The sequence below is a fragment of the Dinoponera quadriceps genome, unplaced genomic scaffold (assembly GCF_001313825.1).
Source record: "Dinoponera quadriceps isolate SergipeBrazil2010 unplaced genomic scaffold, ASM131382v1 scaffold6118, whole genome shotgun sequence".
NCBI classification, from domain to species: domain Eukaryota; kingdom Metazoa; phylum Arthropoda; class Insecta; order Hymenoptera; family Formicidae; genus Dinoponera; species Dinoponera quadriceps.
In genome coordinates, this window is record NW_014562572.1 from 890,659 (window position 1) to 904,037 (window position 13,379).

At 46.1% G+C, this 13,379-nt stretch overlaps 1 protein-coding gene across 4 annotated transcripts in view; it reads left to right on the plus strand.

The window, feature by feature from the left end:
* LOC106751148 (nephrin-like) overlaps positions 1 to 13,379 on the plus strand; it is a 277,537-nt gene that overhangs the window by 172,015 nt on the left and 92,143 nt on the right. The window lies entirely within an intron of this gene.

A 13,379-nucleotide genomic window follows, 5' to 3' on the forward strand; every position in this document is an offset into this window, starting at 1 on the left:
TCCAGCGCGTCTCTCTCTCTCTCTCTCTCTCTTCCCTCCCATACATGTGAAACCTATTTTACGTTTCCAGAATATTTGGATCGTACATCAGGCACGATAAGAATGGAACTCGCGCGATCGTAACATCGACAACGGTGTTACGACGGAAAATCCGAGTAATCGTATCAAAGTTTCACAGGCAGGAGATCGATTACACGTGCGATCGCAAAATTAGCAACTTGTCGCGGCGACTGCGAATATCTGCCGCGAACGCACGGGAAACTTTTCCTTATCGGCAGATGCGCTTTTCAATTAGCTACCGTTATGGATCCCCGTTGCGATGCGAGTAAATAATAAATCATCATCGAGCGCGCATGTCAGCTTGAACGGCGCTGCTGTAAACAGCGATTGTCCGGCTATCAGCCGTTTTTGCCGTGTTACTGCAACATCGATCGACTAAATAATAAATCGGTATCACTCGCATTCCGCGTCCATTAGGCCGAACACGCGTTATCCCGGGCACGGCGGAATAAAAATAACGACTACCGTTAATTAGTCGTTAATGGATGTTTACTCGCCTGTTACGGGCGCTGAAAGGGGAGAAGGGAGGAGAAGGTGATACGACGTCGGTATCCACGAGCTTTGCGAGCCATAGCTTACCCACCGTTACGGGATAGTTAAGCCGTATACACCGTACGTACGCGTACGCGTACGAGCGCACGCGGAGCGCGCTATGCTTGCTCTATGCTCTCCCGTGTATTTACGCAATTATTAATGCTCCCCGTGCTCATGCTCCGTGATACAAAACGGGAATGACAAAGCGGGACGGGTGTGCGCGGCGGATACACGCGAGAGTAAGGCGGATGAAAGCAGATTAGGGCCACGTGACGCGCCTGAAAGAAATCCAGCCGCGGTTAGGGACGGCCTGTACTTACGACAGTTTAACCCCTCTCATGGACTATCGGGATTTTCGAATCTGAGTGAAGCCTTGAATTTGCACGTGGCCCCTCCCTCCCTTCGTCAGGCCTCGCGTGCCAACTACCTCGAGCAGTTTTGTAAGTGTTATTAGGTGTGTAAATGAATTCGGTGCTTTCGTTACCAAAAGTCAAGATTCATGTTAATTGCGAGATCAACCGGTGTAGGGGAAGGTTAATGATGAAGTTATGTTAATACAAAGGTAAAGAAATACGCGAAGCGCATAAAAATGTGTAAATATGTGTTCTGAAGTTAAATGTGTTCCAACTTGATCAATTTGCGAATAGCGTTTGAAAAATGGAGCGATTAAAGAGAGATAGTCGGATGTCGCCGGGAGGCGAACGGAATCCGGGCGAAATCAACCTTTCAATTTATATTCAATGGTGAGAACGGGCGAAAGAGCAACACGATAATTACCGAGTAACAGGTTTACGCGACTAAATCGAGAGTACAGGAAGGAAGAGGCTCGTGTGAACTCTTGATAAAAAATGCGCGTTGCTTAGTTATGCCGCTTCATCCCCTCGACAGTGTAAGCCCATCGCGAGTGTCACTCGACACGCGGCCCGTGGCAGTATATCGCGGGTTCTGCTCCAAAACCGGGTTAGCTAACAGCATTAATTATCATAAATCTACAGAGCTACGGCGTGAAAACGCAAGATGCGGAATATTGCATAGCGCGCGTAGCGTACATATGATTCATATTGATAGCGGGACGCGCCGGCGGCGAATAACCGCTGATTTTCACATCGTCGTCTCAGACGTGAGAGTGAAATTCCACGGAATTCAAAAGCACCGCGGTTACCACCCAGATCGCACACGATTCGCGACTATTATAAATATTATGCAACGCTCGGAGTGACTGTCTGATCGCGCTCTCTCGATATTCGTTCCTCATTCTTTTTACCCGAGAGCTCGATTTTCGCGGGACGATGCGCGAGATCACGACGAAGAGATGTGCGAAGTTTCCAGTCACGGAGATGTGAAAATGTAAAACGCGAATAAAGAGGGGCATTGGAGGCTCTGATAGCAAACAACCGGGGAGGTTAAGAGGCTAATAAGAGCCGCCGCTGGATGTTGGATGCGATAATTTCAGTCTTAGCGGCGGGATAAATTTGTTCGACACTGTGACGTACGTGCTAGATTTTTTTTCCAGACTTTTATCGCACGCTTTCTACATCGAGTCGATCCTTTTTACCCCGCGACTAATAGTCTAAATATAGATCAATCCCTATTAAATTATCCAACTATGTAAAATATGTTTAACAAGTATTATGAAAAATACGTAAAATACGCATAATCCCGAGTCGAAATTTTGGCTCTGTATTAAACTTTTAATTCTACAACACGGTAGGGGCTAAGATAACAAAATAAGTTCACAATTTCAATTCTAATAATATAATTTAGACCTTGTTGATGTCTGAAATTTCCATTTTCGCTGTTTCAGCCTCAAAATAGGTTGTTCAAGATGGCGTTAAAATTAGATCTGTAAAATTAAAAAATTCAAGAGAGGAATTTATAAACGTCAGTATTGTCAAAGTAGATCTTATTAATTTACATGCCATCTAAGTATGCCAGAAATTATTTTTAAGGGTGCCAAAGTAATTTATGTGACATCAAAATTTCAACTTCGGGTACGAGGAGCAACGAGATTCGACGGGATTCGCGTGGACGACGCGATCGATTCGCGAGCAATTATCGGCCGGCGCAAATTCGCGAACTCGCCCTTCGGAAAAATATTCACCCGGATTCGAACGTCTCCATCGGAACGCCGGAGAGCGTTGTTATCGTCGCTGACGTAGTGGCGGGACGAGAGCGTGGAATTAAAGCGGGCAAAAACGAAGACCCGTCCCACGGGAGGAAGTTATGTTGTAGGTGGGTTAGTTAGGCATGCACGCAGCACGGCGCGTTCCAGCCGCATACATCGCGCGTCTGCGCCGGGAGGCGGATAAGCCTCGCATGATGCACGCTGCACTTATGCTTTGTGTCTACCTGAAACGACACTAATAGCGTGCAAAGGGGCGAGAGCGGAGGCCAGGGCTGGAGAATGCCTATGCGTCAAATAAAAGAAGCGACAGAGGGGGAGGGGGAACGCGGATTCTCCCCTCGAGCGTGGAAATAAGCGGAGATTGACGGCGCGGTGTACACGGTGGAATAAGGTAAATGTCGAAAGGTAATTGCGGAAACGAGATAAGGGTAATCGAGGAGTATAGCGGAGTATCGCGCGCGCGTAGCGCGATGAACTCGCGTACTCTGTGTGTGTTTTTGCGCGTTTGTGTGTATGTGTATTGAGCGCGAACGCTCCGTTCCGTTTTATAACTCTTAAGTGCGTAACTTTGTTCCTTCCCCCTCATGATCCGTGTACACGCAACCTATATATATATATATTCTTTTAAATCCGCAGTAAATCCCGGAAAAATCTTGGAAAAGCGCTGGGGGAGCGTGAGCGGTGAGAGGAGGGGAGAGTTATCCGTCTTATCAGAGGTGCGATATAAATAACAGATTGGATATTCTCGTGAACGTTAATTGCGTCCGTAGAAATACAATTACGTGGGACGCGTCCAAGGCGGGAAGCTCGCTTCTTCTCTCGATCGCGAATTCTTCGACTAATTTCACAGCGATTTTACCTCGTTGAGGGGATATAACGGGTCGTTACCTTCTTCGCGATTTTTTTTTCTAATTTTTGCCGACGTCTCAGGGCGAGATCATACTTTAAACTAAAATTCTTTAAGGACAAATTCCGCCTGAAATTGTTCGCGGGGATAAGCCTCCGTGCTTGTTTATTAGCGGCTGTAAATTTTAATCTCACAAGAGACCCTCCCTCTCTCCGAGCACGGTGACGAAAAAGTTAATGGCGTTTCGATGTTTCTTCGCAAAAGTCGGCACTGAAATCGATTAAAAAAAGAGACTGCACGGAGAGTCAGAGGGAGAGAGAGAGAGAGAAAGAGGCACGATTGAACTCATTTAAGGATGTTAACACGTTCGCCATCGACGAACGTTACACACACACACATACGTGTGACCCGGGCGATTTTCATGACGGATCGGCGTCGCACACTTCGATCGACCTCTCTGATACTGATTTGTATATAAGTAAAAAATCCGCGCTGCACTGCACGGAAGCTTTTTAAAAAGGCAGGCTCGGTAACGAGAGGTAGAGTTCGCGTCGGATCCGTGCGCGCGATGTGGTGTTCGTATGCGACGAGAGCGTGTGTCGGCATCGCGCGGAGAGAGTTGCAATATCGGCGCTCGTGACCGGCGAAAATAGAACCTCTGCATATTCGATTTTCATCGATTATGGATGCGTGGCCGAGCTAATATCTTGTAAGATTCTCGCGTTACACGTACGTGCGCGCGAAACGCGGATAAATAATTCATGCCGCCCGAGTCCGCGAGTTAATTCAAGTAAATGCCTTCGATATATCGGGCGCGACGTGTACGACGTGTGTGACGGCATGCACGGTATCTGCTCGACGGCGACACAGAAAAAGGGAGGGAGAGAGTCGACTGTATCTACACGCACGCGGTTTTTGACGTGCGCGAGTAATGGCGAGTCATCACTATTAACCAAAGATTTTGAATGCCCCATAAATCTCGGACGGGAGAGGGGGGAGCTCAGACGCGCCGATAAATATTCCTGCTAGCGATGACAGCACTACGGAGTACCGAAACCCTGTATTATGGATAACGTTCATAGCTCTCGCGTCGTCTGAATTCCGCCCAAGTCTTTCTCGCGGTGCTCGTGTCCCTCGGCGCTGGTCGTAGCTTTTGTTCAAGATTTGCCGTCGCGACAACCTTGCCCCACCGAGTGATTACCGATCGCGCGCTATTTAATATCGAAAGTACACGAGAGTCTCGGAGTCATGAGCGTGCCAACAGTCGTTACGTAAAACTTATCTCACGTCGGGCACGCAGACTTGAATTTCGAGTTAGATGTAAGTTCCTCGATCGAATCGCGATTACGAATGTAGTGTCACGCGCGGAAATAAATAATTTAGGGAGACGGCTAATCTTTGGCTATCGTCGCAAATAAATATACAGGATGTTTTATATATATATATATACTATATATACATATATATACCGTCCAATATTTTGAGAATCTAATATTTTAAGTCATTTTATAAAGAAAAGTTCGTATGAACGAATGCTTGTTTCTTCGTAAAATGATCTCAAAAACCAACCCCTGCAATATTAGACGGTACTTAAGAAACACCCGATAAATTTTATGTGTTCAACACACGTGTATCATTAGTTTATTTTCACGATGAGGTTACTCTGCCAGTAAATGGAACATTTACATTACACTTGTAATCGCGATTCTGCTGAAAAGCTCACGTCTAACTTCAAATTCAAATCTGAATGTCTCACTTGAGGGAAGTTTCCAGTGACGACTGTTGCACACGGATCTAAGGAGAGAGAGAGAGAGAGAGAGACGTGTCTGCTTCACAAATCTTTGGTCAAGTCTTCAGCTGAAGTTACCGAATAAATTGTAACACGTACATATCCACAGATGACACCGGGGGTATCGTCGTTACGGCGGCACGATGCGCGCGCGATCGATAAGGAGCAGAGATTGATGTCGCTGACCGCGTACCGGGAGGCTGAGAAAACGAAACTTGAAATTGCACATGTACCCCTTCTTCATACCGGGCTGCTTACGCGCGTTTTCCTCGCTCCTGCGTCTCTGCGCCGTTACTCGCGTTACTCTTTGCCGTTCTTTACGCCGCGTTTTACGAGCCGGCGCCGTTCGCGGTCTCAGCCTGCTGCTCTTTCTCTCTCTCTCTCTCTCTCTTTCTTGCGCGCGTATTCTTTATTTACTCCCTTTATGCAATATTAGCGATGCCGTTCGTAAACGCGGAAACGTCGGAACCAGCCACCCTGCGTGTAAGCACCACGAGTCGAGCTTAACGAGCACCCGCGAAGCTTAACGGCGCGCGCCCACGTTGCAAGTATCTTCAACCCCGCTCTCTGCCGCATCCTGTATATTTTCCCCCATTGAAACTATCCCTGTGTTTTCTATCTCTTACTCGCTGCTCTCTCTTTGCCTATTCCTTTTTTTTCTCTCTTTGCCTTTTTATGACTCGCCCCTTTGCGACGTTTCCTCCCCGTTCCCGAGCTTTCTCCATTTCCCGTCTAATAATAAAGGTACGCACGTACACGGCCGAAGGTGACTTAATGGAAATTATTAACGACTATTGGAGATTGAATTATTAACACGCACCCGCGTACGTGAATGTGTGATAGACACGAGCTTGCCTGTCCTCGGCGGGGAAGTGGATGTACGCGACTAATGGTTTAATTTAAATATATAACGTTAATATCATCTATGTATATTCCCACATTTATCCAGTTACAGTAGTACTGCAGTGATTATTGTAGTACCGTCGATTGTTAGATCCCCATTAATACTGGATCGCCGACCGTGCATGTACCTCGCGATTGAGGATGTACGTTAGATCAATTAGCAGCTATTACACATCTCGATCGTATTACCTTTTTCAATTTCATAAATATATTTTCCTCGTGCTGCGATCTCGTGTGATTTCGAGTTCCACGGTGAAAAGTTTCGTATTAAGAACGGTCCACTGAGATTTTTGTGTCATTTTAACAAGGCGATATGTTAAAGAATATCTCTTAACAAGATATGAATATATTAATATATATTTATATAATTGTTATGTTGGGGTAACATAAACATAATGTGATAAATTAACACGCGGGTATGTTGAAAACTTAACACAAAAGTTTCAAGGACCGATCTTAACACAAATGTACTGATAAAAAATTATAGTTACTTTCCGTGCCAACCATAGTAACTTTTTGATTTTAGCCATAAAAATTATTAGGGGAAGCATTTTTCTAAATGTTACTACAGCATCACTTCTAATAACCTTACATACATGTTGCCACTGTTATGAAACATGATTGGCATTGAAAATAACTATAACTTTCTACTAGCGTATAAAATGTTTTTTTTTATTTTTACTGTGCAGAGACTCGGGTATGATTCTCTCGCTCGTTCGTTGTCTCTCTTCCTTCTCCCTCCTCTCTTTCTCTTTTCCTTCGCCTCTTGAGCGCCAACTGCTATTTCTTCCGGAATTAAATTAGCCGCGTCGAAGTTTCAAGGCGAGACGACGAGCGAAGATGTGAGAGAGAGAGAGAAGAGGGGGAGGGAGAGGGAGAGAGAGAGAGACGTCTAAGAATCGACGTCCATCTCACGCCGAATTCGCTCCGCGTGATAACATAGCGCGGCAGCGTACCGTGACGCGTCGCGGCTCGGAGGAGACATGTATTTCAAATATTGCGAGGACGGAGAAACTTCTGCTTTAATGGCTCGCATCGAGACTTGGAGACATTATCGGATTACCAATAAATCACGGTGACTCGGTTTCAAAGAAGAACGACGCGCGCCTCGCGATCGCGCGAGATAGAAAGAGAGAGACGGAGAGCAACGAGGATGAGCGCGCACCGCCGGTATTATTTATCTCGTCCCTTTGGTATAACAGCCGTTTCCTCTTCTCTTTTACATGTAAAAGGCACGTAGTAAAGCTCATTTCCCGTTATTCGACCTACGCGTCTCTGCACCGCTGCCTCTGTACCCCCGCGCGCCGCCTTCATTATTTCTCTTGACTTCTCACCGTTTCTCTCTCTCTCTCTCTCTCTTCCTTCCTTCAGCGCCACCCCACCGTTCTCCCTCGCAGTCCGTTTCTTTCCTCTGTCTTGTCGTGCGCGATGTTTTATTTCGTTCCTCCTCTTTCGCTACTTCGCACCTCCGTGCGCGGCCCTTCCCCGCGCTCATATACCTCCGCTTCCGGTGGCCACGGGGGCGGACGGCGACGGCGGGAGAGCGGAGGGGAAAATATTATTCAAAGCAAGATTTACATTTTTACGACGCCGCCATTTTCTACCGAAGGCACCGACGAGAATAGGAATTAGATTCATTTACATACATATATACGCGCGCGCGCGCCGTTCTCCACTTCGGCCCGCCGAGTCGTCCGCCCGGTAAAGGAGATTAATGCCTTGATTAGTTCGTTTTCTGCGACTTATCGCCCGCACCGGGAACCGCCACCCCCACCGCTCGGTCGAGCGGCCACCCCTTTCGCCGCGCTCGCTGCGGTCGAGACTTTTATCAGGTCAGCGCCGAAGTTTCGCCGCGGTGGTCTCGCGGTTGCGGAATTATGCAAAGGATCTGTCAGAAGGGGCCACCGGCGGACTCCTGAGACTTTACGTATCGCGCCTTCCTCCCTAGCTTCTCGATAATAAAATTGTGAATAATTAAAGTGAGAGGGAATAATCGGCTATGTGGACCACGTGACTGCAGGGGAATGTAATGTAGTCGGTCTCTTTCGCGATAGTTTGATCGTTCCATAGCGGAAGCAAGAGAGCGGAATCTACGTGAGTTGTTACACGCTTAATTTAATAACGTCAACTTAAAGTGGGTTGGCGAGTAAATTTGATTTTCTTAAGAATCTGTTCGTACTTTAACAGCATATTCATTGAGACACGATCTGCATATGTGTAAAATTGAAGAAAAAAAAAAGATTTAACGTATTGAAGCTGAGATAATTGAAATTTAAGCTCTATTTACAACGTATCGCAGGTGCGAAAACTGCTTTCGATATCAAATTTTTTTAATTGTACGTGCGGAAAATATTGTGGTAAAAATTACCGCAAAATCTTGCGATGCTGGATCAGGCTGGAATTATGGTTAAAATTATGAGTGCGTTGTAATGTTTAATGATATATATGTCACGTGTACATATCATTATAACAATTCCAGTGTAATTCAGCATTATACAAACTTTTGTAGTAACTTGTACTACAATATTTTCTTCGTGTGACAACTATTCTTAGGGTTTTAATGAAAGACGAGAAGACAATGAAAGAGACTTGTAGAGATATTACAAAAAAAATTACAAGAACAAGTGGACGATATCTAGTTTTCCGAAAATTGATATGTAAAATCATCTTTACTCCCGAAGGAAAAAGGAAAATAATCCCGAAACACTGGACTGGTCATCACAGTCACCAGACGCAAGTCCAACTGAAAAATGTCTGGACACCGATGACCGTGCCTTAAGAACGCGTTACTTCGAATTGCCAGTCGTCTTGCAGGGGATGTTCTCTTTGGATATTTTTCATATTCTGCGGATTGCACGTCGCGCCGTTCCTACAATAATCTCGATCTCACGATAGAAACTTCGTTTGCGCGACGTCGAAGGACACGCGTTAAAAAATCCGACGGAGAACGCGTAACTCAAGGAAACTCGGATTAGCGCGGCTAAATTTTATCCCTGAGTTCTAATAAGTACTGGGGAAATTTCCGGGAGGAAGAGACGCCGACTAAACATATTTTCAGATCGCGTCGAACTCTCTCCGTCGGGGCTAATCCCGCTTCGCGCGAGCTTCGGTCGCTCGAAAGAAGATTATCGTCGTCATAATAGCTGCAGACCCGGTAACAGACGGCAGGGGGAGGTCCGGGGTAACCGGTCGTCTTCCGTGGTTGTTTGACGAAGATCCCCAAGTCCTAACGAGATTAATCGCATATCTCCGTCGATGAAGATGCCGATAACCGACGGCGGACTTGGGCGCGGCCTTAATACGCCGGAATTCGATCGAGTGCACCTGATTGCCCCGCGCGCGCTTGCTCGCTCGCGACGGGCACCGATCTAAAACAATCTGCACGGATTCAGTATTAATCGGATGATCCGATATTACTTCCGGGCTTGTAATCAGCGCGCTTGCGAGTGTACTTACGGTATGCGGGCGCGCGGTCATTAAGATTGCCAATGAGCAGCGGGCGTTAACGTCGCAACGGATATTACAGTCATATTGCGCGGATCGTCGCGCGCGAACTAACGCCGAGCACTCGCGCCCGCCGTAAATACACTACTTTATTCGAACCAGAATGTGCGAACGTGCAACACATTCTTGACCATGTCTCTGTCTCCCCCCTCCCTCTCCCCTCTTTTCTTTTCTCTACTCACTAGCCGCCGGAGAGATGATAATCGCGGTCTGGAATATGCAACGCTCGCGCGATTCGCGTCGTGTGACACGATTGAAATTGAATTACGTTCACGACCGGACGGGGATCAAGGAGTCCCGGGTGTGTCGTAAAGATTATTATTACGCTAAACCTGACCAACGGGTAATAATACCCCAATGCAAATAGCGAATTAATCGCAAGGATCGTCGATCGAGATAGAGCCACGAGCGTTTCGTTCCCGCGTAGGAATTTTCCCAGATTTTCCCGTTTCCAGCGTAGATTCCGATTTAGAGTAGCCAAAGTTCTACCGAAATAGGTTATCCCACCGCAATTGAGAATCCCATTCTTACCCCAAATATGGGATCAGCCTCTTTTCCGGCGGTACTGATTGGCTGTGCGCTTGCTTCGCGCCGTGTGCGCGACTGTTATCGTCAGAGCCAAATAACGGTATAACCGAATTACACAGATTGCACGATAAAAAATTAGTGTGTTATAAACGGCTCGCCCAAATTTTTGTGCTACTTACAGCTAAATATTTTCATATGTAATATTTTAGCAAGGTAAATATGTCAATTTAACATTTGTTCATGTATTTTTTGACATATTCCCCATGTTAAAGTAATACAAAAATTTCGGCGGACCAACACAAAATATTTTGCTATGTAGGAAGTTAACTTAAATGCTTAACAACGCGCGCGTAATGTGTACGTATGTGTGCGCATACGTGCATTTGTAAAGTATAAATATTTAAAATATTTCATACAATTATGTTCGATCGTAATGTAAAATGGAAAACAGAAAGACTGTTTAGGAAAACCTGACAGTGGACAAGCAAATGCCTTTTGGTTGAAGGAATCAGAATTTCTGATTATAATATAAACCAAGTTTAGTTCATGAGAACTAGAAATTTTGTTTCCTTCAGCCAGAATGCGTTTGATTGCCTATCGAATAAACCAATCAAATCATTTTTCAATGTAAGAACTGTTTATGTGTGTCTCACTCACCCAAGTCGAAACTTTGGTCTTACATTAAGTCTATTTAGTTTTACATTAAGTCTCCCAATGGAGAAAACCCAAATAACATCCCATTCGCAGCATTAAAGGAGTACAATAGAACACCTTTGAAGACATAATGTGGAACCAAATAGACTTGATGTAGAACTAAAATTTCAACTCGGGGAAAATGCACGATGCCATTTTTTCGCGTGTAAAATATACGCGCGCGCAAAGACCGGCGTGAAATCCGCCGGCTGTTAATACGGTAGTGCCGTCGTAGGCTCCACACATTCGTCCCTTTTATTTCAGTGTTTGTTATACCGGAGACTGGGGACTTCAAACGCGATGCATAATGGATTCGAATTCAACGGTTTAATTCGCATTTGTCACATTCTGCCCGGGCCGACTGCCGACATTTCCGTGTCTCTCCTCCTTCCTTTTTATTAGCTGGAATAAAACGCGACCCTTTGTACATTTTTGCGATGCGACGATAAAAGAATAATCGAGCGCTTCCTTTTAAGCTCCACCGGTGCAGAAGGATAAAAGGTAAACGTTTTAGGAATTTCTCGTCCCCCCCCCCCCTCTCTATCTCTCTNCTCTCGCTACGCGGCTGCCTTTTTTGCCTGCTCTCCGCAAGAGGGAAACATAAATTTCACCAACCGAAGATTTCCTTCCGCCTCGGGGCACCGGCTGACCAAAGCGCGGCTTAACCCCTTAATCCACATTATTATTCTAGGATTAACGTCTCAAGGCGAAGTGAAAATTTTTTTATCCGACCTCGAACGAGCGCACTATCACATTTTCGGTAGATACGCGAGAAGCAAAATTGTTCAAATTTCTGCTGTCAAATTGGTTTCCGCATTTCACGTGAAAAGAAACCGGAGCAGGGGAAATTTGTATCGTATGTTACGTCACACACGCGCACGAGATGTAATTAAAAATTGCGAGTGTATCGACCAATTGCTCCCAATTTATTATTGTTAACAAATACCTCCACGCGGTTGCCCCATTTTTTATTCTTTTTTACCCACATTTTTTTTTGCGAAAGTGTCCGCTTTTCAACGTTGTAACGTTTCGATGTTGTGATATAAAGCATCAAGTGGAAATTCGTGAAAGTCTATTTGAAATTAAATAAAGTATCGCGTGACGTTGTTTATTTACATTCTGTCTGGGACGTCGGACGAGCGATTTTTTTTTTATCTTCCCCTGATCTCTCTCTCTCTCTCTCTCTCTCTCTCTCTCTCGCTTTCTCTCCCAAACGCTTGTAATTAATTAAAAAGGAATTTTTCACTCCTTTCGCGGTGTGATTTAACGAAGTCGCGTCCAGCCCCCGCCCGCTCGCCTCTATCGTTATTATCGTCGCCCCCAGCGTTGGAAACGCGCGACCGCGAGACGCGGGGAATCGCGGGGAATCGCGCGCATTATTTAAATTACCGTCTTCGACAATATATCACCGGGGCGCGTTCCCTGCCATCCCCCCCTCCCCCCGCCGCCACTTTTGCGCAAACCACACGGAGCGCACGAAATTCCCTTTTAACACGATGAAACGCCGGAACTCCCGTAAACGGAATCCGCGAAGTAGGAAGTCGTGTAAAATTTCCAGCGGAAACATTTACTCTCCTCCGGTTCTCGCGCGACTTTCCGGGCGTGGATCAGCCGTGGAAGAACGATTGTTTTTATCTCGGATTACCTCGGCCGATTGTTTCTCTATCGAATTAGCCGAATGTATCGGGCGAGAGGCGTGTTTCGCGCACGCGTGTGTGCGCGCACCGCGGTCGTTTGCGAGCGCGTTCACCGGCGGAATAACTCGTTTTTTTTTTATAACTCGACACGTTTTTAACGTTGTCACTGTGGAGAATCGGGGGAAGGCGGCGAGGGGGCGACGGTTGCGCGAGTAATATCATGGGACATAATTTGCCGATCGATACGACCGGAGAGCCGTCGTCGTCGTTGCGCTTGACCCGTCGTCGCAAAAAATTAAGTCCGGAAGCCGCTCGGTGTAGCTGTTGAGTAGTCGCGACGGTTAACGAGGCGACCAACTTGTTTAAGCCTTAAATACGTAAACTCGTTTATCTTTCTCAGCTGCTTAAACTGGCGCCATGGAATCCTCTTCTCCTTACGCACAGAGACGGAGATGGGAGAGCGAGACAGAGAGAGAGAGAGAGACAGGAAAAGAGAGACGGAGGAAATTAATTTCTCCCGCGGCTCTTGATCGCTTTCCTCGCGTTAATCCTTCTCTATCTTTCTTTGCGTTTTATCACGTCTCACCGTGTATTGTAGCGGAATATTCCAAAGCGTTCATTCATCGCGATGACCTTACTTTAATACCTTTATAGGCGGAATAACGAGAGTAGCCGATCGATGACCCTATTCTTTTCGCGCGCAAGTGCTCCGATACATCCAGAAGTTGCCTGGCTTTTTTCTTCTCTTTTTTTAATACT